Genomic DNA, 21,082 nt, shown 5'->3' on the forward strand with positions numbered 1-21,082 from the left:
GGGCAGCCCTCAACTCATAGAGAGTGAATTCAGAGTTGTAAGAAGTTTTTGATTTGTCTTTGTCGTGTAAGGGCTTTTTTTCTGCAGATGTTTTGTGTTTCATGAAAGTGTTTGTGTAGTGTGCTGAACTAGACACGTGTTCGAAGTGTTGTGCAAGTGTGTTAGCCTGGTCTTCCAGTGTGTCCCCTGTTGTGCTAACCAGGGGCAGGCTGTGTGTCTGTTGTCCTTTGAGCTTGCGTATACGTGTCCAGACTTTGTGTGTGTCTGTGTATGAATTAATGGATGTCAAGAAGGTGTGCCAACTCTCTCGTTTTGCCTCACGGCGCACACGTTTTCCAAACGCCTTGGCCCGTTTGAACAAGATAAGGTTACCCGACGTGGGGTACCGACGAAGGATACCCCACGCCTTGTTCTGGGCCTCTCGTGCCCGCCTACAGTCCTCATTCCACCACGGCCTCCTCTGGTTGCGCGGGGCACCAGAGACGTGGGGAATGGACTTTTCGGCGGCGTCGAGGATGTGCGCCGTGAGGAGTTGGGTGGCTTCTTCAACGTGTAGGTGTCCTATGGATGTGTGGTGTAGTTTCGATGTCTGTAAATGTGTTCCAGTTAGCTCGTGCTTCATTGAGCCTATTATGGGACGATGAACTGCTTGGGCCTTTACCTATATATGTTAGTGAAGTGGGGAAGTGGTCACTGCCATATGGGTCAGTGCCCACTCCCCACTCAAGACATGGAAAGAGAATTGCCGAACCAAAAGCCAAGTCAAGATTTGAGTATGTATTGTGTCCTATGTTATGGTATGTAGGCTGTTTCTTGTTGAAAAGGCATGCTCCAGAGGATGTTAAAAACTTCTCTATCAGGCGACCTCGGGCATCCGTTCGAGAAGAGCCCCAAAGAGAATTGTGTGCATTGAAGTCGCCTGTTAAGATGTACGGTTCAGGAAGCTGGTCAACGAGCGCCGGTCAACGAGCGCCTCAAAGTCAGAGCTCAGAAGTGCAAGATCAGGAGAGATGTAGATGGAGCACACCGTTATCAACCTATTAAAAATTATTGTGCGGACGGCTACAGCCTCAAGGACGGTGTTCAAGGTGACAGGGTGGCATGCTAAGGATTTGCGGGCGATTATGGCCACACCGCCAGAAGAGTGTGTGCAGCCATCCCTGTCTTTCCTGTATACCAGGTAACTATTCAAGAAATTTGTGTGTTTGGAATTCAGATGTGTTTCCTGGACACACATTACACTTGGCTGGTTGGCATGCAGAATCTCATGCACGTCGTCAAGATTATTCAGAAGGCCTCTGCAGTTCCATTGAACTATGTTTCCTCTTCCCATTATGATGTGTTAGAGCTACTGGAGAGTGATTATTTATGTAGGGTCTTTCGGGGCTTGGACTATTGGAAGGGGTTTTCTGGCCTTCTCTACTGACCTGGACGTCGCAGCCCGTTCCTTCCGCTGCGATGAAAGCCGGAAGGGCTCGACGTCCATGTCGTCATCTGATGGCAAGGGGGTGCGCAGCGGACTGGGCCCCCTTGATGTGGTACCCTTTCGGGCGTTATTTGCCTGCGCTGCCAGTGCCGAAGGCGTGGGGAGCACGACAGATGGCACAGGCAGTGAGGTGGGGGAGGGGGACGCTGCGACTGCCTCCATCTCCTCCGTGCCCGTGCGTGTGCTTTGGGCCGGTGGAGAGGAAGCACTGGATGCAGCGGCATCCCCAACAGACGTTGTTGCCCCCACAGCCGCTGCTGGGTGAGCGAGCGGTGCAGAGGCTGGTTGGGCTGCCTGAGGCAACCCAAGGGGGGGCGGGACCAAGTCCGACTCGCGGTACTGGGTCCCCGCCGAAACCAGACGCCGCTCCGCCCCCCGGCGAGCCGCGTGGGCGTACCTCCCCGGGGGGAAAGAGGCGAACCTCTTCCGCGCCTCTGGGAAGGTGATGTTTTCTGTCACTTTTAGATGGATTATTTTCTTTTCCACTTGGAATTTCTTACACTTCCTGGAGTAGGCCGCATGAGGGCCCCTGCAGTTTGCACATGTGAGGTTGTCAGAATTGCAATTGTCAGTGGGGTGGTCCTGCGCTGCACATTTCGCACAGGTTGTTTTGCCGCGGCATGAGGTTGTGCTGTGCCCGAACCGCTGGCACTTAAAGCAGCGGCGCGGGTTTGGTATGTACGGTCGAATAGAGCATCGGATGTAGCCTGCATTTATATATTGCGGAAGTGTCGAACGGTCGGAGGTCAGGATAATGTGTTTGGTTGGGATTATCTTATCGTCCCTGCGCATCGTGATGCGGCGCACAGCTGTGACGCCCTGGTCCTTTAAACCTTCAAGAAGGTCGGAATCTGTTTCTGTAAGGAGATCCGACTCTGAAATCACACCCTGGGAGCTATTCAGGCTCCGGTGGGGCGTTATCTTGATGTCCAGATCATGGATGCGAGTTTGGGCAAGAAGTGTGCGGGATTGTTTTTCATTGTTGAGTTCGACAAGGATTTCTCCTGTCCTGAGCTTTTTGGCTTTATACTTTTCACCTAATGTGCTTTGCAGAAATTTCGAGACAAGGAATACCGGCAGTGAAGCGACAGGTCTCGTTGGGTCAGCAGACTCGATCACAAGAAAACGAGAATAGTTATTCATGTTTGTTGAAAGGACAGTTGTTGACAGAGGTGGGAATGAAACTTCGGTGCGGCCCCTTTTCGGGGGCCGATCATGTCTGGGGGGGGGGGGGGGTTTGAAAAATGCCATATGATACATTGAAAAGCAGGGAGACGGGGGGTACTTTCTCCTTTGACCTTACCCTGGTAGTCAAAGAGGTCCTGGAGCTCCCTGCCTGGTAGACAGGCAGGGAGCCCATCAGCCGGAGCTTGACCAAGGCTCCGACGGCCACCGTTTACGGCTTCTACCCTTCACCTTTAAACACCTCGCCACGGTTGGACACGGCTTATGTTGGGAGCTCGGGGTCCGCGGTGTCGCTGCTCACCGTCACCATGAATACTCAAGGTGCCCCGTGCGGGGCCGAAATACCAAGTAGCTATTCAAGAAATTAGTAATGTTACAATTTAGGTGTGTTTCCTGAAGACACATTACACTGTTAGAAAAAACCGTAAAATTACAGCGAACTTTACGCCACTGGAGCCGTAAACGCGCCGTAGGCGCTGCGAAACCGTACGTTCCCGCTTACGGTACCTGTACCGTATCTTCAAAATACGGACGTTCAGGCCTTCCGGCCCCTTATTTCTGCTTCATTCAATTATTAGCAGACATTTCCATAGCGTATAAGCAACGTACCCAGCATTTTCACTTTATTTCGGCAACATTCTCATCAAATTTCTCGTCTCTACGTTTCTTCTCGGCGCAACGTGACCGGAGCACCAAGCGGGAACCACGCGGCTGATCGCGGAGCGAGACACGCATGCGCAGACAGCCCAACGAAAATTTTTTTCGCGCCGTCCGTGCCGTTCGGAAGCTTGCGGGCTCCATGACAGCGAGGTTCGTCAACGGCGTATAGTTTCGAGATTTGTTTGACCGCTGCCAACGCTGGAACAACGAGACTGCTTCCACGAGACTGCTTCCACGGTAAGAAGTCTCCCGTGAACGTGGATGATTTAGAATTGTTTGGCTGGTGTAAGTTGTCCATGTCGCGAGCGTTTTAATGCCGCCGAACGGTTGACTGAAGGTCGCGAGCTAACCCTCGCGCAGACAGCTTGGAGATGCGAGATTAGACTACATGTGGTCGCATCGCGTCCCTTGAGATAAGGAGCTGGGCGTTATAGTAAATAAGGTATACGCGGTCGCATTGCGTCTCTTGAGATAAAGAGCACGGTGTTACTGTAAATAAGGTATACGCAGCGTGTAAACAGCCAGTTGGCAACGAACAAAAGGCAGCTTAGTTTACTCGCGAGTGTAGCCTCTACGAGGCGACATTAATTTAAAAATTGCGTTGTGGGCAGTTCTGATGCAGTAGTATGATATAGCGCGTTCTGTATTGCAGAAATATGCCATGCACTTTACGCAAGCTGCACGTTTTGTTCCCCCTGCTGCGTCCTGACTCAGCCTTCACCGCTAGGCATCTAGTTTATAGGCCTCGTGCGCTGCCCAGGGGGCGCTGCGCAAGCGGCTTCCGGGCAGTACTTCCGGGTAGTACAAAGCTGCGTGGGTCCCATAGGATCCCGTGTTGACAGAAGCAAAATGAGCTCGACTCTCTCGATTATTTTGCGACGTGGTCACCAGATCATCCCTGACGCGTCCGATCTATTTCAGCGATCAACTTGGCATTAGGGGAAAAAGCTTTGCAGCGCTAAACACGTTTACAGCGCCGACGAAAGTACCGGGACCGTGACGGCGTCTGCTACTCGCAGGTTCACCGATCGATGGTCGTACGAAGTGAAATTTTAAGTAAAATTTCTAGTTTAAACTAATACTCTAGGTGACAAAGACTTCTCAAAAACAGCCGATCAGAAAAAGAAGTGATGCAATCGGCGATGATCGCGCTTTAAAAAGCCAGCGAGTCCGGCGGACCGCAGGCTCGCCTGCTGCGGTGCGCCGCTCTTTTGCGTACCTGCACACTATGCATGCACTTTCATTAAGCAGTGCTCGTTAGCGTCGCCGTTACGAATACATGATGCAGCGTTAGCTTGCCGTTTTGTTGCGTGTCTCAGTGGCATAATGCCGCGACCGTCAGAAGCGTGAAATCTGTTTTTCGATTCCGAAATTAGTGGCCGTAAAACAAAGTGGTCGGGCCAACTAAGAGGCCGCTCGCTTTCCTTGTTCGCTCTCACTTTACTTAATTATGCTCTTGCAGCATACCGTATAAACCGGATTATAGGTCGAGTGGGAATATAGGTCGACCCCCTACCTTCAGGTGGGAAAAGTTGACAAAAAAATAACTTGGCACAGAAGCGCACACACAATGTCTATATTTATTTTCGACGCCCGCCCGTCACTGCCACTCTCTATGCCTGCCGAAGTCACTCGTCCGAGCTCTCAGATTCGTCCGACGATGACTGCTTTTTAATATCATCTTCCATGCCATCAGGCGCGTTGCTGATGGAGCACTTCCTGAACGCTCGTGTAACCATGTCGTCGGGCAGCGACTGCCCAGAGAAGGACACTCAGCTTGACACGGTCGCAACCGGCCCGTATAGGTCTTTTTGTTGTCGCCGGCTATCCACTCATTGTACAGTTCGCGGAGCCGGTCCGCGCATGGCCTCCGGAGCGATCGTGAGCGAAGTTACCGGACAAAGTTCCCGGACGAAGTCCGCCACTTTGTTCTCCAACTCGGGGTGCACCGCTTGACGTCCACGAAGCGATCGGTTTCGGGGGTTGCACGCGCACAGCTTAGCTTTGTGGCTCCGCCAGTACCGCACACTTTTCTCCGAAACGCCTAACTGGCGTTGCGCCAGCCGTGCTCATAGCTTTTAACTGATTTTATTTCTTGTTCTGTCCTCATCAAATCACTTTGTGTTTGGCGCTCTTTGCCCATGTCGGCCTTGCGCCAATAAAATCAAACCATCATCATCATAACTGGCGTTGCGCCGCCATATTCCCACTCTGCTCGGTGACTCAATCGCCGTCAGCTTAGACGCCGCGGTGAACTGGCGTCGACTGCCGCCACTCATCTCGGAACAGAGACGTACAGAAATGTACGCACGCACGCACAATAGACGAGTTAAAGACGAAAAACTAGAGAAAAGCGAAATCAAATAAAGGCCTTATAGTGCGAGAGAGCAGTCCGACACAAATGGCGATGGCGACGGACTACTGCAACGTTACTGGGACTACGCTTGCACATTGTTGCCAGACAACGATTTACATTCTGCCAATGACCGTTATATAAGACGAGGGGTGACTTTTGTGCGGATTTTTTTGGAAAAAAAACTCGACCTATATTCCGGTTTATACGGTACATTCCCAATTCGCACTTAATAGCCTAAAATGAGGGTCAGCAACGTCCGAGTTCCATGCAGCCGACACGGCGGAGGGCTGGACGGCAAATCGGGGGGGGGGGGGGGAGGAGGAGGAGGGGGGGGGGGCTTTGAATGCAAAGAGAAAAAAATTCAGCGAATTTCTAATAATATTTGACAATAATCTGGCGAAGTGTGAAGATGAGGAAGGGCAATTCAGCTGGAGGACGCCAATTCTCTGTTCTTGTCTCGCTGTCTAACTCCATTTGAAGTCAAAACTGTCGTGTCGGCGTTCAGATTCGACGACCCCTGCACTAGAAAACCAACACAGTTAGTGATGATCGTATATAAATATTCGGAGCCCCGCACCGTGTATGCGGCTGTGTTATGTTATGCTGTGTTATGTGATGTTATAGAAGTACACATCTCTGCAGGCAGCGGGCGTGTGATTTGGTGCGTGTTTTGCGTCCTTTAATAGCGCTTAATTTGTTTATTTAATTGGCGCTATTGCCCCACCTACTCGCTAGTATACATGTACCCTGCCGTTTGTAAATCGTGCGGCGTAAAACGTTACGCAAGAATCATTTAGTTTGCGAAAATACGAAACAAAATTTCCACTCGTTTCAAAGGCGGTGCCAGGCCCGCAGTGTCAGCTAGCTGAGTCGGCTGCGCAATTCTTGCGTTCGCTTGCATGCTCCCGATGAAGCAACCTCAGGATGTAAGATGAGCAGCGTTCCGTGTTTATGCTACTCGTGAACTTTCCTTTGTCGAACGCACGCAAGAAGAAAAAAACTGTGACTGTCGTCAAACAGTTAAACCACCCGACCTGGCGATACTGTCCCACGCCGCGACTACCGCGACAGCTCGCTCAAAAGAAAGCCGACAAATCGGCTTCTTTTACCGGATGTTATTTTGTTTAGCCTCTGCAACTACTTTAAGGGCTATTTCATACAGTATGCAGTCATTTAAACACGCCACAAAGCGCCACAACCAACTTTCACTCTGGCTTGTAATTGAAAACACATGGAGGGCGGCGAGGGTCGTCTGCTTTTGTACTACCCAGAGGCGTCGGCCGCTAGGGGCGCTGCATGTCGCCAAAACTCCAGCGCAGGAGGCCTATGCGGGAAAGCTGTAGCTGGGTTTGACGCAACGAAAAATGAGAGCGTAGGATGTTATGGGGCTTTTTTTTTGCCTGGTGTTTAAGATGAAGTTAAACTACGCAATTTTTATCTAGACCAACTTCACGAAATAGATGTAACTTCAAAAAAATCTTTCTGAAAAATTTTTGAACAATGTCATTTCTGCTGGTAAGTATAGTAGTGTTGGATAACATTAATATGTATGATAATTTTATTACAGTGCTTGTTTTTCAGTGTTGGCTTTGTGATTTTTATCATGCATAATTGTTTTATGGAACATGTAATTCTACTCAGGAGCCAAGACGTTCGCCGCGTCGCTTTATTTGTTCTAGGGGCGCAGCTCTTTTTGGGATGGAAGTGTGGAATAAAAATACCTGTCTTGAAATCTCGCTCACGTTAAAGATCCCCACCCCAATCATTAACCCTTTCAGCCCTGGATTTTTTATTTCAAGCGCTAATTGTTTTTATGCATTTTTTCGTGCAGCTTTGGACATCAGAAGCACAGAAATGAAAAATTACGCTAATAGTGCAAGTATTCATTAATTTACAGGCACGTTAATTAATTAGGTCATTAGGCAATTAAAAATTTTCTTTTTTGTAAAAAAGTTTTTTTTCATTTTTTTCGGAAAGCCTATGATACCCTGATTTTACAGAAAAAATATAAAGCTGGTAATCCAAGTATTTACAGATTTATAGACATTTTGACGAACCGGAATTTCCATTTCCTTACCCGCGCGGTCGTCATATCCTATGTCCACTGAAGCTTCGTCTTTTTCATATCGTCCAGCCTCGCGAAATCTCAACAATGCTGGTGTCTATCGCAAGAGGCATCCTTGAACAACCCTAAGCCTGAAAACTAGCAGTTTTGGTTTTGTTGTTAAGGCGCTAGAGGATATTATGTGTTGTGTCGTCAAATGACGACGCCAGGGCCGAAAGGGTTAATTTGCTGCCCTCTATTACTATGCACCCATAGATTAGTTACTTCAACGTATTCAATCTCAACAATGAAACCTAATTACGTAAAAAGCAAATAGGATATCTTATGTAAAGCTTAATGCGACTTTGCAATTTATAAATGGGCAAGTTATGTTTGCAGTTCAGAATATGTTTGTAAGGATGGTTTGTGACGACAGATGGTTTGTGACGACAGCGTGACGACAGATGGGGACAAGTGGAAAGACAAAAAGCATGCTATTATGTCTATTTATGATTTTATTTTATTGTAAAAATCCCTCAACCAGAATGTAGCTGGCCACTCAAAAAAAAATCTAGAAACCCAGGCCTGCTTCAGAGCAATGTTAATCTGCATCGCGATCCCAAGCCACATATTTCCTGATGACAACATAACATTTTGGTTCTTTTATGGCAAAATGCAAGGAGCACTTATTCATTTGTTATTGTCTATCTCAGTTTATTTCTGAAGCATGCTTGGGTTTCTAAGTTACATATTATTTTCCTGTGACAGTGCATGTGCTAAAAACACGATCTCTGAAATATATATACGTGTGTGATCTTTTTATGATAACATTTTCAAGTCAGACCGTGTTCATGGTTGAAATACGCAGCGCATGAAGATTGAGATGGCGTTAAAGAGACCTCTTTCACTGTGCCTTTGTCATTTTTCTGGATATTTCATTCATTTGACCCCTTGCCCCCGGGTGGGGAACAGGGGGATCGCCGTGTGGTTCGTGGGTCTAAAGAAGGGAAGTTTCCCGGTGTCGGAAAAGAAGTTTTTGAGTGCCTTGATAGCACGCAAGACGGTGCGCTGTGGGCCGACAGCAAATGTGAGGCGGCAAGCAACTTTACTAAGGAGGGTATAGCTCCATGGCGAGTACGAACCCACTAGCATGTTGCGAATAAAAAAAAATTTGATTACATAATTACCTACGTGTTTCCACGAAAATGGCAAGGCTCTGACAGTGCTTCTCTGAGCAACTTTATTGTATGAAATTTCGACTTTTAAAACTGTGCCAATTTTGTCCTGCATAATCAACCCTCCCCCCAAATTCACGCCGAATTTTCTGGAAAAAAAGTGGGTTCATTACGCGAGTAAGTACAGTATGCTCAATCACCTAAGAACAAAGGTTTTGTATAGTTCGAGTGGGTAAGCTCAAGCTAGGCATAAATGCCTTGCGTGTGAAAGAAAACTCCAATGGTAAATGCAATTTTGTGTTATTGAATGTTGATGCCATGTTATTATATGAACTCTTTAGGCTCACAGGTGTCAGCCTCAGGGGGAAGCTCTGCGGCGTGCCAAAAGAGGAAGTGGCCAAGCTGGTGTTGTTCATTCGGTCCTCCTCCAAGAGCGAGTGCGTTCTGGAGTGGGCCCTGAAGATGGAACAGCCTGGAACTAAGCTTGGCAAGGAAAATGCTGATTCAATCTGCCTGATCCCACTGCTGGTGTCCTACTTTGGTGACGACCTGGAGAAGATAATGCAGCTGCACGAGGTAAGAGTGCTCCCATGTCTTGTATTGTAGCTGTATATCTGTGTGCAGTGATGGTTCAGCTATACAAAACAAAGAAGGCAATGCATAGTACTTTTTTAAGTGTAACCTTATAATGATATTTATCTGTTACAGCTAAAAGAGGGTGGAAGTGAGATGGGAGAAATTTCTTCTCCCAACTTTGGGTGTGAGGATTCCAATTAGCACAGCCGGTAAATAGTGGTACCTTCTGCTGCACACTCCACGACAATCGAGAAAATTTTAATAAGTGCCAATTCATCAGGAATGCTTGGTAATTGTTTTAAGTAAATGAGTAAAACATTCTTTGCAGTAGAGCACTCTTTGTTTTCAGATCCACATTCATTCAGAGAGGTAAAAGTTGTTTTTTCTAACCAGTTTGCGGGCATTCTTTTTGCTCACGAAAACGGATGGGAAGGTGGGAATTGGGATTTCGGAGCTTCAGTTCCTTAGCCAATAACTGCACTTCGATATTGAAGCACTTGGGGTGATATATACCAAGTACAAATATTGTTATTGGTTCCTGTTCCATTGACGCAAGGCAAAAGTGCCTTGAATACTCTTCAGCTTGTTTTCTCCTGCATGCACAGAAAAATGCTGTTACACCAATAACAAAAAGATTTTCCATGTTTCTGTGTTAATACTGTCAGATAACTTTTGAAGTTTGTGAAATGCTGCAGCCAAGATGGTGTGGCAGAAATTCATTTCAACATAGGTGTTATAGATTCTACACTCTGGCATTCACCCAGGCTCGTAGCAGCATCTGACAGGTTGGCTTTAAGCAAAATGCTATGTGTTGCTGACGTCGTGCCATAAAACACCTCCCACTTTCTTTTCTGTCATGCTGTGCACTAGTGGCGTAGGCAGACCAATATTTCAGAGGTGTTATACACCAACAGGAAAAAAAAGGTGTGACTGCTCTGGTTGCCCAAACAATATACGTCATTTTTCTCTATGCATAAATTTTGGGCGTATTCTGACATCACAACAGCTGCACACCCCCCCCCCCCCCACCCCCCAGGCTACACCCCTACTGGGCACTGTTTTAGATGAAACAGAAAAATGTGGGGGCTGATATCATGTAAGAAGTATAGGCATGTCTTAAAAAGCTGGGATGACTGAAATGCACCAGTCCTTGGGCACAAAAGTGAGATGTAGAGAAGAGAAGAATAATTCTGGTACAAGAAGGAGTGGTTGATAAACGTTAACAAGCCTTCGAATGTTTGGAATGTGGCTAGCTGAATCTTCCAATGACCACATGCGGGCCTTTTCTTCACCACTCCCAAAACTTCAAGACTCCAGTAACACTAAAGAGAGGCCATGCGTTTCCACCTTAGCCAGGACCTAGGAACTGTTTCTTGGCTGCATGAAACCTCAGTACGACCATTGCTTACCTGTCCACCATTAGGACATTTGAGCTGACTCGGTCACTAGCAATAACCAACAACCTTGACCAGGCAACACTCTCACTCCAGGCACTCATCTAAGCTTGCACCATGTACATCCCACAGATTGTGTAGTGGGAACTGTTAAAAGCTTTAGTCTAACTTGTTATTTGACATTTTAGGATGAAAGCTTTAGATATCTCTGTACCAAGCGCACACGGCGTGAAGTGCCAAAAAGTAATGGTACAAAAAAGTGGAAGCTGTGGGCAGAGCAAGTGCAAGCTGGTGATCACATACCAGAAAATGGAAATAGCAGCGCAGGAGGAGGTTTGAAGGAGGGCTGGGAGAAGGAGGAATTGAACGCGCCTCAAGAAAGTGGAACACCAAAGGAGTGTGGGGGGGCTGCCACACGTTCTATACAAGCCGCCTTGAAGGGTAAATGTATGGACGGGGACTAACAAGGACGCTCCTGGCAATAGAGAGCGAGTGGAACGAGCTTTTGAAGATGCAATATATGTGACAGGGTGCAGCCGCAAATTTCAACAAGAGTTCAACAAAAGGCCCAAGTAGGCTTTCACATTCTTAAAAAGTTCACCCAATAATTTTTTCTGTTGCTTGTGAGGAATTCGTGTAGTTCGGCTCTCCCATTGCGTGGCTACTGCATTGCAGTCATATACAGTTACAAGTAGCGAGGACTTTCCTGCAGGACAGGGGCTATAACGTGTCACCGAAACATTATGCACAGGGATTGTAATTAATTTTTCTGCTTCCGGATGGCCTAACATCAACGTTGCGTGAAATGTGACGTGTGCGTTCTCACCTCTTACATGCATGACAATTAGTGGACCACCTGGAGTAAATTATAAGATGTATGCATATCACCCAAGCTTTTGGCAGTGCTACACATGCTGCCTGCAATAATACGTACATAAATATACAGGTACATACAGTCTATGCTCGTTACAGCGGATCCGGCAACAACAGACTTTCGGTTACAACAGTCCATTTCTGTTGCTCTGTCTGGTCCCCATGCATTTTAAATGGAGTCCACTCCGCTCATAATGGACCCGGCTAGAGCAGACTATCGGCTACAATAGACTAAATTTTAGGCGAACTTTTTCGACTGAATGTTTAAATCGGGCTTCCGCAGGGTCGGCATGCTTTTTCTTTGTTTAATTTGGCGAGAAAACCTATGTCTGGCAACATTGTTGGCAGCCGGGTAGTTGGCGTAGTGAAGTTAAACCAGTGCCAGTAGACTTGTCTTTTTTTTTGTGTGTTTGCAACCAGCGGCATGAGTGGCAGGGTAGCTGATTTCACTGTCGGATAAATTAAGCCCATTTAGCGCTGTCAAACATTGGGAAAAACAGGCCGACATCACGAGAAGTACAGGCCTGTCTAAGCAGACGGTCCGCTCGACCATCAAGAATGAGGCCGCTGCCGATAAACGCGACTCTGGTGAGATTGAACAACAGTGCTACGAGTGCGCGAAGTGGTGCACCTGGAGTCAAGTCTTCCCTTCGTCACAGTTTTTTTTATGTAATTAAGAACCCGGGTTCAGTGAAGGTCAGTATTTATTATTCCCATGCATGCATCAATCCCGTTTCGTTCGGTGAAAAGGGTAAGAAATGCCTCACGGGGGTTGGTTCCCGTACATTGTATGCAATCTGCCGGTGGCCGTGCGCAGTCCAAATGGTCTAACTTTCTATTTCACAGCTGTCCATCATCAGATTATTTCATTACAGCTGTTTCAATGACCTGACTAAAATCATAAAAACTGTGGAAGCTGCTTTGGGGGAACGTCAGGCAGCGATTGGATTTGTCTGACGAATGGTTTCTGGAATTCTGCCTTGTCACGAAGGGATTCAAAGCGCCCAGCTAATTCTGATGGGCGCAACTGATTTTTGTAGCTGGTTAATAATTGCTCCTAGTTATATTCTTGCTTCATTTGTTCTGCTTATCATGCATCTTTACAGACTTGACCGCATGCAGTAGGCCTTTTCCAAGTGCTGGTGCTAAGCATTGGAAATGATGTTTAGGCGATTCTTTGCCCGTGGGCAAACACTGAGGTGCTGCAGCCGTGTAAAAACAACAGTGTTTGTACTATGTATATGCAATATCAGTCAAAGTACCCAATTTTGCACTCATAACCCCTCCCCTTCCCCTCCCGTGTCTGATACTGCATACTTCGGCTACAGCAGACGTTTTTCTGAGGATTAAGAAGGTCCGTTGTACCTGTAAAACAACAGAATAGATGAAATTTCTCTAGATATTTGGAGACATCTTTAAAATTTGTTCTTATTGCCCTTCTATTTTTTCATTGTGTATTAGGCATCAACAGAACTTACAGAAGAATTCCGGACCAGACTTCCTTGAATTGCCAATATTTGGAGCGCTGGGTAAGCTTTCCCAATTCATTTCCTTTTATCCCCTTTATTTTTTTTGAAGGGTTTTGATAATTAGCTTGAAACTTGTTGAAACTTTGTATAAAATGTGATACATTTCAAGCCTCCAAGTTTGGCACAGGAAATTGCGGCATTAAAAATGGCTGGCATGAATTACATCTATTGGCCAAGCATATACTCTGTTGGGTTGTAGGTTAGCCACCCGTCAATCAAAAAGAGGTTCAGGTAAATATTATGGCCACCTTGATTGTTAAGAGTATCGTATCGTGATCATCAATTTCAAAAAGAGCAATGTGGGCATGCAGCACCATTGTTTTCATTGATTCAACTGGTGTTTGTATTCTGCCAGAAAAACGTCTTTTCTCTTTGCCAGATTACTCATTAAATTTTTTTTTGTGTGTAGTAATACAATAGTGATTTTCTGATAAAACACCATATTTCCCCACGCATATAACCCGCCCCTGCATATAATCTGCACCTCCACTTTGAGATGCCGAAAAAGAAAAAAAATATCCTCGCGTATTTCCCGGACATTTGATTCCCGGACTACTAAAGAAAACGCGTATATTTAGCATGTACAATACACTGACTGCAAGCCGAAAGTCACAATTCGCCATCCTTGTGTTTTCTTCCTTGTATGTTTCGTGTAATCGAAGGCTTAGCCTGTGTTACACCACGCACATTGCCGTGAACCTGCACTAAAGGGAGAACCCCATGCATTATCTGCACCCTACTTTGCCACTAGAATTTGGGCATTTTTGGTGCGGGTTATACGTGCAAAAGAACGGTATCTATTTCAAATGTATTCTTTGCTTCCATCTGTTTTTGCTCTGTAAGGTAACCTACACATTAAGGTAAAAGAAAAAAGCTTATGTGCACCTTTTCTCAAACTTTTCTAGGCCAATCCTAAGCCCTCTCGACCACAAAGGACTCAAAGAATCGGCTTTACCTTTAAATGTGACAAAAATATTTTATAACAGTAAGAAAGAAAGGTGTCTTGTCTATATATCCGACATAAAATATTTCAGCCTCGCCCGGTACACAAGCTTGTAAATTTTTTTGCAGCCTGTACACTTTTGGCTTGGCCTAGAAAATTTTGACAAAGACTGTGTGCTTCTGTTCTGTGAAATCTGCCTGACATTTGCTTTGCGCTGCACAATGCGGACATGTATGAGCCATGGTAGCAGTTCTAGTAGTTTTGAACGGTCTGGCCTATATATATATATATATATATATATATATATATATATATATGTTAAAGCAAAGCATTTTTCCACCCGGTTTGTATTCTTCGATCCCTTAAGGCGCGGTCACACTTGGCTGACACGGCAGTGATGACAATGCGACGGCAACGTTTACGAGTCGCTGAACCATTGGCCAACTGCTCAGTTGCCAGACTACGTTGTTATACTACGCTGACGGTGACATAAACATGTTGGCCGATGGAAAGTGCGCGTAGTGTAGCTGGCTTGCCGACCGAAGGCGCCAGCAAAACCGTTAGCCCGACCAGTCGCCTGACGCGTCGTCGAGAATAGACCGAGAAGCGAAAACTGCGCCCCTACAACATTCGTGCCACAATGAATGCAGCTCTGTTTGGTTAGTTTCTGGAGTGTAATAAACTCAGTAACGTCCATGAAGCTCATGCAACTCAACACTAGCGCTAATGCGATCCGTAGTTTGGCTTTAGATGCTTCGGCCGTGTTCTTCGGCGACACCGCTCTCCCGAACTGCAAACTGCACATGTGTGTGCTATCGGCTCGCCTGTACAAAAAAAATCAGTTTCATGTAGAAAAAAAGTTACGTAGGGTAATTTGGGTAATAACGGATAAATATCGGCCAAGGTTTTTATCGTAAAACGCAAAACCAAAGTACGGCAAGCACTATCCCTGCAGTGTGAAATCGCAGTCGCAGCCGGGCACACATATTTTCGCGAGCGCTTTCGCGAAGCAGTGGAGTTGATGGCGATAAGCTATTGTGGGGGCTTCGGGGAACATTGCTTTCAGTTTACCAGCCAGGAGTTCTGTAAACCAGCTAGTAAACACCGATGTACTATACGAAGGATGGACCTCCATCTAGTACACAGGCTAATTGGCAGCTGGTCGGCATTTGTGTTGGGGCACAGTGGTGTCATGCGTCGCGCCGCTCGCTCGCTCGCTCGACGTTGCGGGTTCAATTCCTGACGGGGTGGTTTTTTTTTTGCGGTTTTTAAAGGAGCATGGTCTGTGTATCCAATTTTCGAATCATTTTCTGCGTGATTTTGAGAAGCAACTACCTTTGTTATGGAAAATTTATTTCGAAACAGCGAGTGGCGTCTGGAGCCACAATTAAGCTTACTTTTCTTGCACCGCGTTTCTCAAAAATGCGGTACCATGGTGCACTGTAAAGCCTTCTCTATTAGAGGAGGTTAAATTTCCGCTGACGTACGTACTAATTTAGATGCATATTCTACGTGCTACAGAGGTCTTTTTGCCGGGGTTCATCCATAAAATCCGTATTATTACTGCCACGGCAGCAGCGAACACAGCTCTTTTATCTTTGTTTGTGATCTAACAAGAAGTTGAGAAGTACACACAGTACAAGCAGCGCACACGCGAGTACACACGAACGGCTTATGTCGCGGCAGTCGTGACACGATACTCTAAGTTTGACTAAAGAAAGAAAGCGATCCCCAGTGGAGAGGGTCGCCGTGCGGTCGTCGGCGTGGTGTGACAAGCGCGTCGGCCGACATCGTGCAGACACCGAGGCCCCGCCGATTTCTCGCTGACGCAGACGATTGGCCAACGGTCGGTGTCAACGTGATGTGACATGGCTGCCGACAGCTCGCCGACACGGTGTTGGCCGATCAAATCGTCCGATGGTCAGGCTAGTGTGACTGCGCCTTTAACCATTTTGTTTGTTGCCAGTGTGCCAGTTTTCAACCTACCGAGTTAAAAAATGCTTTCACATTAAAACAAGACAACTCCGAGTGCACTCGACTCTTTTACAGTCTGTGAAGACAGATCAACCAGAGAGCTAGCTTGTCTTTAGCACCTGATGGCAACAGAAACAGCAATGCTTTATTTGCGTGCTTAGCAAATTAGCATCCTAGAATAAACATGGAGAGGACAAGGATTTGTACTGGCACCTTGTTTTGCTATTACAACTCTGAGCCCGGAACTCTGATTCAGCGGATTTTGTTTTTTTTTCTTTCAAAGTTCTCCATTATGATAAATGAAGTGTGAAGAGACTGCTCTACCACAAAAAAAGTGTAGAATTCTTGGGTCATGTTTTCAGTTTTTCAACTGATTTACATGCAATTTTAGCAGAAGTGTATGCTAAAGTGCCACTTCCCTTGCACAATCCTCTGAAATCGTTCTCACATTGGCTTGGACAACATGTTAGCAAGCCTGTATGGCTGAGTATGGCCAACTAGTTTTTACCTTTTGAAACTGTGCATAAAATAGCACGAACAGAGTACAGAACTTGGTTTTAGGAAGCAGATGCGACAGATACAAGTGCCAAATTGACAATACCTGTTTACCTTATCAGAAAACAAGATATCTTGGTGTAAGTGTTTTTGCCACGGCATGCTCAAGAGTGTGTCGATTGACTTGACCACCCCTTTTCTGGCTGCCTGAGGCAGTTCACTCCTCCTCTTGTCCTTGCAGCCCGCGATGCTTCATTTATCCTCCTTCCTTCTGTTTCAAAGCAAGTCTGCCTGGCTGTCGTGGCACTGGGCTAGCTCAGCTCAGAACAATTGGAACCTTGAGAAATGGTTTTCCATGTCCACCTAATTTCAATAATTAAAATCAAATTAGATTCTTGAGTGTATAGTTAACTTCACATTCGCAAGGAAAATCTAACTAGGTGCATCAATCACGTACGTCATGGTGGCATAGAAGGAGCCGAAACGTTTATTGAGAAAAAAAAAAGAAAACACTTCATATAAATGCCTGTAACATATACAGTAGACTCTCGTTGAGACGAACTTGGTTATGACGAATTTTATGGGTAAAATGTCCACCTCTTTTGCTCTCTTGCCACATGCACAAAATTAGGCAAGCGTCTGCTTAAGACAAATTTTTAATAATATGAACAAATATTCATGGTTCCTTCGAATTCGCCTAAATGGGAGTTTGCTGGATATCGGGGGACCGTCTGAATTGTAATGTAGCATTTGGTATTCAGATGTATTCTAATAAAACTTGTATGGGGGATGTTCATGGAGACTATCTGAGCGATTTAAACAAAAGAAAAAAGCAGCTGCTTCAAGCACTTTTGTATTATATATTTCCAGCTGTACAATTATGACTTCTTTGTCTTTCTCAGGCCAGACACTCTTTAACTGCAGCTGCCACGTGTTTGTCGACCGGGCACTTGTCGTGGAAAATATAAGCTTCCTGCTTGGGGTGGAGCTTCTTTTGGCTTTGTACTTCTGCCTGAACATCAAGTATCCCACAGGGGTTGCTTCGACAATGGAGTTCATTCAAAGGTAGGTTGTTTTCTGTTTAGTTTAATACTCTGCTTATTGTTGGTGTAGTAGCTTCTGGTGGATCTGCCTTGCAGATAACAGCTGTATTTTGTTAAACTTGGCATCCTCATAAGCAGTGGTGCTGAGCAACATAGTCGTGATACCACCTACTTATACATCTCATGCGGCCAATCAAGTTAAACTGTGAAGACAAAATGCAACTGTGGGGAATTCAAATTATGTACTGCATTGACCCAATCACTACGAGGCCAATTTTAATGCAAACTTCCAACAACTAAGCTGAATAATAATGGCAAGAGATGTAGTAGTGGTATATCACCTGCCACTTTCTTGCCGAGTCCATATGACATCTTGTTAGTGCCACTAGCGGCTGCAGTCTAAAGCCATTGCCATGAAGCATGATTGTGGGATAGTAGTTGTGCCTCAGTTGTGTTGCAAGACATAATTCGAGTTGTAATGTGCAATTAGCACACCATTACCTCAATTTATAGTATTACTGCTATTACATCACTTCTGTGGTTTGTAACCGGAAATTTTAAGATCTTTCACTATTTTTGTCATTCTTCAGTTTAAAAAAACATCTTTCAAGCATGGAATGTAGTTGAGCGAGCTACCTAAGGCTAGTTCTTTCTGACCCCTTTAAGCAGCACTGTAGAGGGGCATGCGGTGTCTGAATGAAATATTTTATGCCACAAAATCAAGGAGCAAGTCAGTTCATTGCAGCAACTTGAAGAGAAGAAATGACAACTGCAGAATAAAAGTGCAGATTCAGCAGGTGTGTCTGTTACCGTATTATGTGGAATAGAGATCGAACTGGAATATAAGTCGACCTCCTGACCTTGTAGCCGAAAAATGCAAAAAAAAGAATTGGTACACGCTATTGGTTTATTGAGGCTACAACCTGTTTCGTCTCAGATTACTCTTTGGGGTTGTCATCCATGGTGCAGACCAGGGAATTGCTTATGCAGCACTTTTTAAACACTCACAAGACCGTCTCATCGTGAAGCAAGCGCAAAGCATGGGAAAATCGTGTGCACACCGTACTGATAGCCAGTCTGTGCAGGTGGCTAGCAAGCATCTCAGGGTATCCATTCATAGAGATGTCACACGGCGCTTGCAGACAAAAGTCGCCACTTGTACAGAAGCACAAGTGCACATAGCAGCGCTTTTGAAACGAGGTCTTACGAGCATTGCATACAAAGAACTGCCCTTCAGCTAACACCAGTAGCACACTGTAGATGGCCTTCAGCGACACCAAACTGGCGCAAGCCAGACACATCATGAAAAACTTCCAAATTTTCGTTTAATTGCTGCTGTGAAATGGCACCACGTGCTTAAACTTATTTTGAGCGAGGAGGAAATGTATGCACACATTCACTGACAGCGAGAGAAGCAGCAAAACAAAGATTGTGGTGCGTCCGAGTTGTTGAAGAAAAGTACTGTAGAAGTGCAGCTTGCTGGGCCAGTTGGTGCATATCGAAAGAACGGGAACCAGCGAAAAAGACGCAAAACACGGGGAGGGACGAGACAACACAACGCCGGACTAGCAACTGAAATTTAATGAAGAAACTGACACACTCTCTGAACAACCAAGTCAACGCATGCGCCAACACGTACGTGTGAAACGAATGAAGATGCTGTTGTTACTAACTACCTCTACTTTCGTATCAACACCACTAAAGTTTGAACGAAGCCAATTCCTTTATCGCTGAGGATGATAGACGGTGCGCTAATGCAGTTGCCTTCCTGCTGTTGTCTTATGAAGAACGCCTCCAGTATTTCCCTCTCATTCTTAGTCCTGCCTTTTCCAAGGATCGTTACACTATCAAATAATGGTTCGCACTTGCACTGTCGACAGTGAAAGGCAAGGTGTCCAGCTCCTTGAGAACTAACTAACGCGCAATGCTCCTCCAGCCGCTCATTGACACATCGGCCGGTTTGGCCGATGTAAACCTTCCCACACCTCAGCAGAATTTTATAGATGACACTGTGCTCACACTTAACGAATTTCTTGGCATGGTTTGTCTTACACGCGCATTTCTCTTTTCCCATATTTCCAAAGCACGCGCACAGTTTGGAGAGTTTACACGGCGCGGAAAAGACCACTTGAACCCCGTGCTGCGAAGCAATTTTCTTCATGTTGTGCAACACTTTATGTATATACGGCATTACTTCAACCTTCCTTTTTTTCCTTCTTTTCATCTGGTCCCTGTGACTAAGAATTAGAGGGAAGTACTGCAGGACTAAGAATTAGAGGACTAAGAATTAGAGGGAAGTACTGGAGGCGTTCTTCATAAGACAACAGCAGGAAGGCAACTGCATTAGCGCACCTGTGTCTATCACCCTCAGCGACAAAGAAATCGGCTTCCTTCAAACTTGAGAGGTGTCGATACGAAAGTGGAGGTAGTTAGTAACAATAGCATTTTCATTCGTTCACGCGTACGTGTTGGCGCATGCGTTGACTTGGCTGTTCACAGAGTGTGTCGGTTTCTTCAATTAAATTTCAGCTGCTAGTCCAGCGTTGTGTTGTCTCGTCTCTCCTCGTGTTTTTCGTCCTTTTTCGCTGGTTTCCGTTCCTTCATTGAAGAAAACCACCGATAGTATAAAAAAATTAGAATATACAATTTGTAAGGAAGCATTTCAAAACGCGCCCTAGAAAAAATGTCGACTTGCGTGGAGCAGTTTGTCAGATATATAAAAAAAATTCAGTTTGCATTGTGCTCTTGCCATGCAGTGAAGCCCAACCTAAATTTCAAAATGTGCAATTTCTGGCGGTTCCCTGGAAGAAATCTGGTGGTTTGACATTAGCAGCGGCAGCAATTTGCCCCCACGTAACATAAAAAGATCTTGTCAATGACCGACTTAGCATTTCCGGCCAGCAGAGTATTTGGGGCAAGCGCGCAATGCGGAAAAACATGCATGATGTTGAAAACAAAATGAAGTTGATGCTTGTTGACGCTCACCATCAGTTATGATGTTCTGACTCGCTAATGTAGCCTTGCTTGCAGCAGTGAGGTGCAATGCGCTAGAATCGTGCCCTGCAAACTTTTGCTGTTGTGTGATAAAAAAAGATCAGCATTACCAGCCTCCTCCATTGCAGTGCCACCTAAAATTTTTGAAAAGAAACAGTACAAAACGTATTGGAGACTGTCCGAATAAAGGGTTCAACTAAGAAACAACACTACACTCTGAAGATAGCCTCGTATGAAAACGAAACTGGCAGGCGGTGTGTAAGGCGGTTTGAAGCACTCTCCTCGTCGAAACTGATATCTGGTGACTCGGTGCTATCGTTTGACTTGCCTGGGAAGTTCTTATCACAGAAATTGG

At 45.8% G+C, this 21,082-nt stretch overlaps 1 long non-coding RNA gene across 1 annotated transcript; it reads left to right on the top strand.

The window, feature by feature from the left end:
- The first annotated feature begins 3,082 nt into the window (after positions 1-3,082).
- On the top strand, positions 3,083-13,257 carry LOC144145301 (uncharacterized). Its single transcript, XR_013317469.1, has 3 exons — positions 3,083-3,568; positions 9,248-9,482; positions 13,211-13,257. It is a non-coding gene; the product is annotated as an uncharacterized LOC144145301 (long non-coding RNA).
- The last annotated feature ends 7,825 nt before the right edge of the window (positions 13,258-21,082 follow it).

The sequence above is a fragment of the Haemaphysalis longicornis genome, unplaced genomic scaffold (assembly GCF_048455015.1).
Source record: "Haemaphysalis longicornis isolate Haplotype H1 unplaced genomic scaffold, Haemaphysalis longicornis Haplotype H1 scaffold_7, whole genome shotgun sequence".
NCBI lineage: Eukaryota > Metazoa > Arthropoda > Arachnida > Ixodida > Ixodidae > Haemaphysalis > Haemaphysalis longicornis.